The following is a 10,370-nucleotide window of genomic DNA, read 5'->3' as shown; positions in this document are numbered from 1 at the left end:
ACAGGGAATTGTGTTCTCTACAATATACACAAGGACTGGTGATGTCTATAATACACACAGAGATTGTTTTTCTCTGTAATGTGCAGAGGATCTGTGGTTCTCTATAATATACAAGGGTCTCCTGTGGTGTGTAATGCATACAAAAACTGCTATTCTCTATGATATACACAGTGCCTGCAGTTCTCCAGAATACATGCAGAACTGTTCTCCCCCATTAGGTACACAGGGGCTGCCATTGTCTTTAGGATGGACAGTTCTACCTAGCATTCACAAACGTACTATTCTATCTGATATAGAGAGGTGATCTTATTCTTTATAATATGCTCAGGGACTGCTGTTTTTTATGATGTTCATTGGGACTGCCATTCTCTTTCAAATGAACAACGCCTCCTGTTCTCCACATAATACACAGAAGCGCTATTCTCTACAATATACATGGGGGCTCCAATTCTCCATGAAGTGACTGCTGTTTTGTATGACATATAAAGGGATTGCTGTCTGCTTCAGAATACACAGGGACTGCTGTTCTCTATAATACACACAGGGACTGATGTTCTGTGTAATATGCACAGGCACTGCTCTTCTCTGTATTATACACAGCAACTGATGTTCGTTATAATATACAGAGGGACAGCTGTTCTCCATGATATACACAAGGATTGCATTCTCTATAGTATACACACTAAGTGCCATACTCTATGATATAAACAAGGACTGCCATTCTCTATAATGTACAAAGGGTTCTCCATTCTCTTCAATATACACAGGGACTGCTGTTCTTTGCCATATACACTAAGACTGCAGTTCTCTATGACATACACAGGGACTGCTTTTGTCCGTAATGTACACAGAGACTGCAGCTTTCTAGAATAAACACATGACAGCTATCCTCTATTATACACACAGGAACTGCCATTTTCTTTAATATGGACAGGGTCTGTCTGTGCTGTGTTTTATACACCAGAGTGCTACTCCGTATCATGTAGACACGGACTGCTATTGTCTATAAAATACACAGAGACTGATACTCCTTATAATATACACAGGGAATGCTGTTCGGTATAATATACACAGGAACTGCAGTGCTCTGTCATAAACTAAGGGAATACTTTTCGCTAATGACATATGCAGTGGCTCCTATTCTCTATAATGTACACAGGGACTGCTGTTCTACATAACATACACAAGGGATGTTCTTCTCCATAGCATACACAAGGACTGCACTTCTCTATAAAATAAACAAGGACTGCTCTCTGCATAATGTATATAGGGTCTGCTGTTCACTATATTACATGTAGGGACTTCTGCTCTCTACAATACACACAGGGGCTGCTATTCTCCCAGATATTCAACAGACTGCTATTCTGTACAATATAAACAGGGAGTGCTGTTCTTTATTATATACAAAGGGACTGCTGTTCTGTATAACATACACAGTTGTGCCGTTCTCTGTAATGTACACAGACGCTTCTGTTCTCTACAATATATACAGGCACCGCTTTTGTCTGTAATGCACACAGGGGCTGCTGCTCTCTCTGACATACACAGGGCCTGCCGTTTTCTAGAATACACACAGGACTGCCATCTTCCATTAGATACACATACACTGCCATTCTCTTTAAGATGGACAGTTCTGCCGACCATTCGCAAGATTGCTATTCTGTCTGATAGACACATGTACTCGTATTCTTTATAATATACTCAGGGACAGCTGTTCTATAATATGAAAAGGCACCGCTGTTCTTTTTCATGTACATTAGGACTGCCATTCTCTTTCAAATGTAGAGGGGCTGCTGTGCTCCACATGATACACAGGAATGCTATTCTCTATAATATACACAGAAACTCAAATTCTCTATGAAAAGCACGGGGACTGATGTTTTCTATGATATACACAGGGACTGCTGTTGTCTCCAATATACACATGGCCTGCTGTTCTCTACATGATACACAGGGACTAGTATTCTCTATAGTAGACACATGGACTGCTCTTTTCTATAACACACACTGGCACTGTGTTGTCTGTAATATGCACAAGGACTGATTTCCTCTGTAATACACACAATGACTAATGTTCTCTGTAAGATACAGAGGGACCACTGTTCTCTATGATATACACAGGGGTTACACTCTCCATAGTATACACAGTGCGTGCCATCCTCTATGAATTAAACAGAGGCTGCTATTCTTGATAAAGTACAAAGGGATCAGAATCCTCTACAATATACACATGGACTGCTGTTCTCTACACTATACATTCGGACTGCGGTTTTCAATGATATACACAGGGACTGCTGTTGTCTGTAATGTATACAGGGCCTACTGCTCTCTAACAATATACTCAGAGACTGCAGTTTTCTAGAATATACACAGAACTGCTATTCTCTATGATTATACACACAGGGACTGCCATTCTTTTTAATATGGACAGGGTCTGTCTATTCCGTCTACTGTACACAGAAATGCTATTCCGTATCATATACACAGGTAGTGCTGTTCTCTATTAAACAGGGGGACTGATACACAGGAAATGCAGTTCTGTATAATATACACATGAGCTGCAGTGCCCTGTAATACACTCAGGGAATACTTTCTTCTATGACATACGCAGGAGCTCCTATTCTCTATAATGGAAACAGGCACTGCTGTTTTACATAACATATACAAGGTCTGCTCTTCTCTGGAACAGACACAAGGATTGCTCTTCTCTATAATATACATAAGGACTGCTCTTCTCTATGTTGTATACAGAGACTTCTGTTCACTATAATATACACAGGTACTTCTGTTCTCTACAATTCACACAGGGTGTTTCATTCTCTTTCAGATGGACAGTTCTACCTACCATTCAGAGGAGTGCTATGACCTTTGATATACACAGTACTCTTGTTCTTTACAATATATTCAGGGACTGCTGTTCTTTATGATGTACATTGGAACTGCAATTCTCTTTCAAATGGCCCAGGTTTGCTGTTCTCTACATGATACACAGGACTGCTATCCTCTATTATACAAACATGGACTGCCATTCTCTTTTAAAATGGACATGATTTGTCTGATTTCTCTATTATACACAGGACTGCTATTCCAGGCATATGTAGATAGGCCAACAAGAGGCGAGGCCACATTGGATTTGGTACTGGGTAATGAACCAGGCCAGGTGTTAGATTTGGAGGTAGGTGAGCACTTTGGTGATAGTGACCACAATTCGGTTACGTTTACTTTAGCGATGGAAAGGGATTGGTATATAACGCAGGGCAAGAGTTATAGCTGGGGGAAAGGCAATTATGAGGTGATGAGGCAAGATTTAGGAAGCATAGGATGGAGAAGGAAACTGCAGGGGCTGGGCACAATTGAAATGTGGAGCTTGTTCAAGGAACAGCTACTGCGTGTCCTTGATAGGTATGTACCTGTCAGGCAGGGAGGAAGTGGTCGAGCGAGGGAACCATGGTTTACTAAAGAAGTTGAATCTCTTGTCAAGAGGAAGAAGGAGGCTTATGTAGAGATGAGGCGTGAAGGCTCAGTGAGGGCGCTTGAGAGTTACAAGTTAGCCAGGAAGGACCTAAAGTGAGAGCTAAGAAGAGCTAGGAGGGGACATGAGAAGTCTTTAGCAGGTAGGATCAAGGAAAACCCGAAAGCTTTCTATGGGTATGTCAGGAATAAAAGAATGACTAGAGTAAGATTGGGGCCGGTCAAGGACAGTAGTGGGAAGTTGTGCGTGGAGTCCGAAGAGATAGGAGAGGCACTAAATGAATATTTTTCGTCAGTATTCACACAGGAAAAAGACAATGTAGTCGAGGAGAATACTGAGATACAGTCTATTAGACTAGACGGGATTGAGGTTCATAAGGAGGAGGTGTTAGCAATTCTGGAAGGTGTGAAAATAGATAAGTCCCCTGGGCCGGATGGGATTTATCCTAGGATTCTCTGGGAAGCTAGAGAGGAGATTGCAGAGCCTTTGGCTTTGATCTTTATGTCGTCATTGTCTTCAGGAATAGTGCCAGAAGACTGGAGACTAGCAAATGTTGTCCCCTTGTTCAAGAAGGGGAGTAGAGACAACCCTGGTAATTATAGACCAGTGAGCCTTACTTCGGTTGTGGGTAAAGTGTTGGAAAGGATTATAAGAGATAGGATTTATAATCATCTAGAAAGGAATAATTTGATTAGGGATAGTCAACACGGTTTTGTGAAGGGTAGGTCGTGCCTCACAAACCTTATTGAGTTCTTTGAGAAGGTGACCAAACAGGTGGATGAGGGTAAAGCGGTTGATGTGGTGTATATGGATTTCAGTAAAGCGTTTGATAAGGTTCCCCATGGTAGGCTATTGCAGAAAATACGGAGGCATGGGATTGAGGGTGATTTAGCGGTTTGGATCAGAAATTGGCTAGCTGTAAGAAGACAGAGGGTGGTGGTTGATGGGAAATGTTCATCCTGGAGTTCAGTTACTAGTGGTGTACCTCAAGGATCTGTTTTGGGGCCACTGCTGTTTGTCATTTTTATAAATGACCTGGATGAGGGCGTAGAAGGATGGGTTAGTAAATTTGCGGATGACACCAAAGTCGGTGGAGTTGTGGATAGTGCGGAAGGATGTTGCAGGTTACAGAGGGACATAGATAAGCTGCAGAGCTGGGCTGAGAGGTGGCAAATGGAGTTTAATGCGGAAAAGTGTGAGGTGATTCACTTTGGAAGGAGTAACAGGAATACAGAGTACTGGGCTAATGGTAAGATTCTTGGTAGTGTGGATGAGCAGGAAGATCTCGGTGTCCATGTGCATAGATCACTGAAAGTTGCCACCCAGGTTGAAAGCGTTGTTAAGAAGGCGTACAGTATGTTAGGTTTTATTGGTAGAGGGATTGAGTTTCGGAGCCATGAGGTCATGTTGCAGCTGTACAAAACTCTGGTGCGGCCGCACTTGGAGTATTGCGTACAGTTCTGGTCACCGCATTATAAGAAGGATGTGAAAGCATTGGAAAGGGTGCACAGGAGATTTACCAAGATGTTGCCTGGTATGGAGGGAAGTTCTTATGAGGAAAGGCCAAGGGTCTTGAGGCTGTTTTCGTTAGAGAGAAGAAGGTTAAGAGGTGACTTGATAGAGACATACAAGATGATCAGAGGATTAGATAGGGTGGACAGTGGGAGCCTTTTTCCTCGGATGGTGATGGCTAGCATGAGGGGACATAGCTTTAAATTGAGGGGTGATAGATATAGGACAGATGTCAGAGGTAGGTTCTTTACTCAGAGAGTAGTAAGGGCGTGGAATGCCCTGCCTGCAAAAATAGTAGACTCGCCCACTTTAAGGGCATTTAAATGGTCATTGGATAAACATATGGATGATAATGGAATAGTTTAGGTTAGATGGGCTTCAGATTGGTTTCACAGGTTGGCGCAACATCGAGGGCCGAAGGGCCTGTATTGCGCTGTAATGTTCTATGTTCTATGTTCTATGTTCTAAGGGCGAGTACCTTGACATGGGCAACAGAGTGGTGACGCTGATGGGCTGATGTGGGGAAGATCTGCAGCCGTGCAGTGAAATCTGCCTCAGTGCAGTCACTGCTGCCAGAGGGTGAACTTCATCAAAACAACCACTCTGTTCAGGTGTTGGTAAGTACCTTGATGAAGGCTGCAGTGTGGTGATGCTGATTGGCTGATATGGGGAGCATTTGTGTCAGTGCACTCAATGCTTCGATAAGGTGAACATCATCAAGTCCCACTCCGTGTTCAGCTACGACTGAGTACTGTGAAGTAGTCAACAGCGTGGTAAGGCTGATTGCCTGACGTTGGGCCGATCTGCATCAGTGCAGTCACTGCTTCCAGATGGTGAACTTCATTGAGACACCCTCTGTGTTCATGTGAAGGTGAGTGCCTTGAAAAAGGTTATAGAATAGTGATGATTGGCTGATGTTGTGAACATCTGTATCAGGTCAGTTACTGCTTAAAGTGTTTGAACTTCATCCAGGCAAACTCTGTGTTCAAGTGAAGGCAAGTACTTTGAAAAGGGTTGCAGAGTGTTGGTGCTGATTGGCTGATGTGGGGAGGATTTGTCTCAGTGCAGTCACTGCCAACAGAGGGTGAACTTCATCAAGACACACTCTGTGTTCAGGTGACAACGAGAGTCTTAAAGAGGGTTGCAGAGTAGTGGCATTGATTGGCTGACGTGAAAATCTTCATTAGTTCAGTCACTGCTTCCAATGGTTGAACTTCATCAAGACATCGCCTGTCTTCAGGGGAAGGCAAGTACCTTGAAACGGGCAGCAAAATGCTGATGCAGTCACTGCTTCCAGAAAGTGAACTTCATCAAGACACCCTCCATGTTAACGTGAAGGCAAGTACCTTGTAAAGGGTTGCAGAGTGGTGATGCTGATTGTTTGGCATTGTTAAGATCTGCATCAGTTTAGTTACTGCGTCCAGTGGTTGAAATTCATCACGACGCCGTCCGTCCTCAGGTGATGGTGAGTTTTTTAAAGAGGGCAGCAAAGTGGTGATGCTGATTGGCTGCTGTTGGCGAGACTTGCATCAGCGCAGTTACTGCTTACAGTGGTAGATCTTCATCAAGACAAGCTCTGTGTTCAAGTGATGGCGAGTACCTTGAAAAGGATTGCAGAGTGGTGACGTTGATTGGCTGACATGGGAAGTATCTGCATCAGTGCAGTCACTGGTTCGAGAGGGTGAACTTCATCAAAATACACTCTGTGTTCTGCTAAGGTCGAGTACCATGAAGTGGGCAATAGAGTGATGATGCTGATTGCTTGATGTTGGGCCAATCTGCATCAGTGCAGTCGCTGCTTCCAGAAGGTGAACTTCATCAAGGCACCCTCTGTGTTCAGGTGAAGGCGCGCATGTTGAAAAGGGTAGGAGAGTGGTGATGCTGGTTGGCTGATGTGGGGAAGATCTAAGTCAGTGCTGTCGCTGCTTTGAGAGAGTGACCTTCGTTAAGTCCCGCTCCGTGTTCTGCTAAGGGTGAGTTCCGTGAAGATGGCAAGAGTGGTGTTGCTGATTAGCTGACAGGGGTAGATCTGCATCAGTGCAGTCACTGTTTCTAGTGGTTGAACTTCACCAAGAAACCGCCCGTCTTCAAATCAAGGCGAGTGCCTTGAAGAGGGCAGCAGAGTGGTGACGCTGATTGGCTGACCTGGGGAGGGTCTGCATCAGTGCAGTCACTGCCTCCAGAGAGTGAACTTCATCAAAACACCCTCCGTGTTCTAGTGAAGGGGAGTACCTTGAGGAGGGAAGCAGAGTGTTGAAGCTGGTTGGCTGATGTGGGGAAAGACTTGCATCAGTGCAGTCTCTGCTTCCAGAACGTGAACTTCACCAAAACACCCTCCGTGTTCAGAACAAGTACCTTGAGGAGGGTAGCTGAGTGTTGATACTGATTGGCTGCTACATCTGCATCAGTGCTGTCACTGCTTCCCATTGCGTGAACTTCATCAAGTAACCTATGTCTTCAGGTGAAGGTGAGTACCTTGAAGAAAATAGCAAAGTTGTGACTCTGATTGGCTGATGTGGGGAAGATCTGCATCAGTGCTGTTACTGCTTCCAAAAGGTGAACTTCATCAAGATACCCGCTGTGTTCAGGTGAAGGCGAGTATCTTGAAAGGGCAACAGAGTGGTGACGCTGATTGGCTGATGTGGGGGAAAGATTTGCACCAGTGCAGTCTCTGCTTCCTGAACGTGATCTTCATCACGACACCCTCCATGTTCAGAATGAGTACCATGGGCAAAATCTGTATCAGTGCAATCACTGCTTCCAGAACATGACCTTCATCAAGACACACTCCGTGTTCAAGTGAAGGTGAGGACTTTGTAAAGGGCCACAACGTGTGGATACTGTTGGGCTGGCTTGGGAAGTTCTGTGTCAGCGCTGTTACTGCTTACAGTCGCTGAACTTCATCAAGACACCCAATGTCTTCAGGTGAAGGTGAGTACCTCGAACAGTGCAGTGCAATGGTGACGCTGACGTGGGGGAGATCAGCATCAGTGAAGTCACTTTCTCCAGAAGGTGAACATCATCAAGAAATGCTCCGTGTTCAGGTGACGGTGAATGGCTGAGTATGGGGAACATCTGCATCCGTGCGGTCACTGCTTCATGCATGTGAACTTCATCAGGACACCCTCCGTGTTCAGGTGAAGGCGAGTATCATCTGTGCAATCATTGCCTCCAGAGGGCGAATTTCACCAATATCCCCTTCATATTCAGGTGAAGGTGACAACGTTGAAGAAGGCAGCAGCGTGGTGACACTGAGTGGCTGACAGGGGGGTACATCTGCATCAGTGCAGTCACTGTTTCCAGAAGGTGAACTTCATCAAGACACCCTCCGTGTTCAGGTGAAGGTGAGTACTTTGAAAAGGGCAGCAAAGTCAGTGAAGTCACTTTCTCCAGAAGGTGAACTTCATCAAGACACGCTCTGTGTTCAGGTGATGGTGAGTACCTTGAGTAGTGACAGCGAGTGGCTGAGTATAGGAAACATCATCTGCATCAGTGCGGTCACTGCTTCCAGACCGTGAACTTCATCAAGACACACTCTGTGGTCAAGTGAGGGTGAGTACCTTGAAGAGGACTGCAGAGTGATTACGCGGCATAGGTCTGCATCCGTGCAGACCCTGCCCCCAGAAGATGAGTTTTGTCAAGACGTCCTCTGTGTTCAAGTGAAGACGAGTACCTTGAAGAGGGTAGCAGAGTGGTGACAATGAGTGGCTTACGTGGGGAATATCTGCATCAGTGCAGTCATTGTTTCACGAGGTGAACTTGATCTAGACACCCTATGTCTTCAGGTGAAGGTGAGTACCTTGAAGATTGCAGCACATTGGTGACGCTGACATAGGGAAGATCAGCATCAGTGAAGTCACTTTCTCCAGAAGGTGAACTTCATCAAGACACGCTCCATGTTCAAGTGATGGCGAGTACCTTGAAGAGGGCGTCAGAGTGATGATGCTGATTGGCTGATGTGGGGAAGATGTGCGTCAGTGCCATTACTGGTTCCAAATGGTGAACTTCATCAAGACACCTGCTGTGTTCAGGTGAAGGCGAGTACCTTGAGTGGTGACATTGAGTGGCTGAATATGGGGAACAACTGCATCCGTGCGGTCACTGCTTCGAGCATGTGAACTTCATCAAGATACCCTCTGTGTTCAGGTGAAGGCGAGAACCTTCAAAAGGGCAGCAGAGTCGTGAGACTGATTGGCTGATGTTGGGCAGATCTGTACCAGAGCAATCACTGCTTTGAGCGCATGAACTTCAACAAGACACCCTCCACGTTCAAGTGAAGGCAAGCTCTTTGAAATGGGCCATAGAGTGGTGATGCTGATGGGGGAGAATCTGCGTCAGTTCAGTCACTGCTTCCAAAAGGTGATGTTCAACACGATGCCCTCTGTGTGCAGGTACAGGTGAGTTCCTGCACAAGGGCAGCAGAGTGTTGACATTGATTGGCTGACTCGGGGAAGATTTGAATCAGTGCAGTCACTGCTTCCAGAAGGTGAACTTCATCAAAACACCTCCTGTGTTCAAGGGGTGTCTAGTCCCTCGAAGAGGGCTGCCCAGTGGTGGAGCTGATGGGCCCATGTGGGGAAGGTCTGCCTCAGTGTGGTCACTGCTTCGTGAAGGTGAAGGTGAAGGTGAGTACTGTGAAAAGGGCAGCACAGTGATGATCCTGATTGGCTGAGTTGTAAAGATCTGCATCAGTTTATTTACTGCTTCCAGTGGTTGAACTTCATCAAGACACTGTCCATCTTCACGCGAAGGTGAGTACCTTGATGAGGGCTGCAAAGTGGTGATGCTGATGGGCTGATGTGGGGAGCATCTGCATCAGTGCAGTTAGTGCTTACAGTGGTAGAACTTCATCAAGACAAGCTCCGTGTTCAAGTGATGGTAAGTACCTTGAAAAGGTTAGCAGATTGGTGATGCTGATTGCCTGACGTTGGGCAGATCTGCATCCGTGCCATCACTGCTTCCAGAAGGTGAATTTCATCAAGGTACCCGTTATGTTCAGGTGAAGGCAAGTGCCTTGACCAAGACAGCTGTGTGATGATGTTGATTGGCTGACAAGGGGAAGATCTGTATCAATGCAGTCACTGCTGCCAGAGGGTGAACTTCATCAAGACAACCCGCTCTGTTCAGGTGAAGGCGTGTAAGTTGAAGCGGGCTGCAGAGTGGTGATGCTGGTTAGCTGATGTGAGGATGATCAGCATCAGTGCAGTTACTACTTCCGGAAGGTGAACTTCATCAAGGCAAGCTCTGTGTTCAGGTGACAGCAAGAGTATTGAAGCAAGCTGTAGAGTTGTGAGGTTGATTGGCTGATGTGGGGAAGATCTGCACCAGTGCAGTCACTGATTCCAGAAGGTGAACTGCATCAAGACATCCTCCTTGTTCAGGTGAC

The sequence above is a fragment of the Rhincodon typus genome, chromosome 48 (assembly GCF_021869965.1).
Source record: "Rhincodon typus isolate 14 chromosome 48, sRhiTyp1.1, whole genome shotgun sequence".
NCBI lineage: Eukaryota > Metazoa > Chordata > Chondrichthyes > Orectolobiformes > Rhincodontidae > Rhincodon > Rhincodon typus.
The sequence above is the reverse complement of the archived record's forward strand: the minus strand, read 5'-3'. Positions refer to the sequence as shown.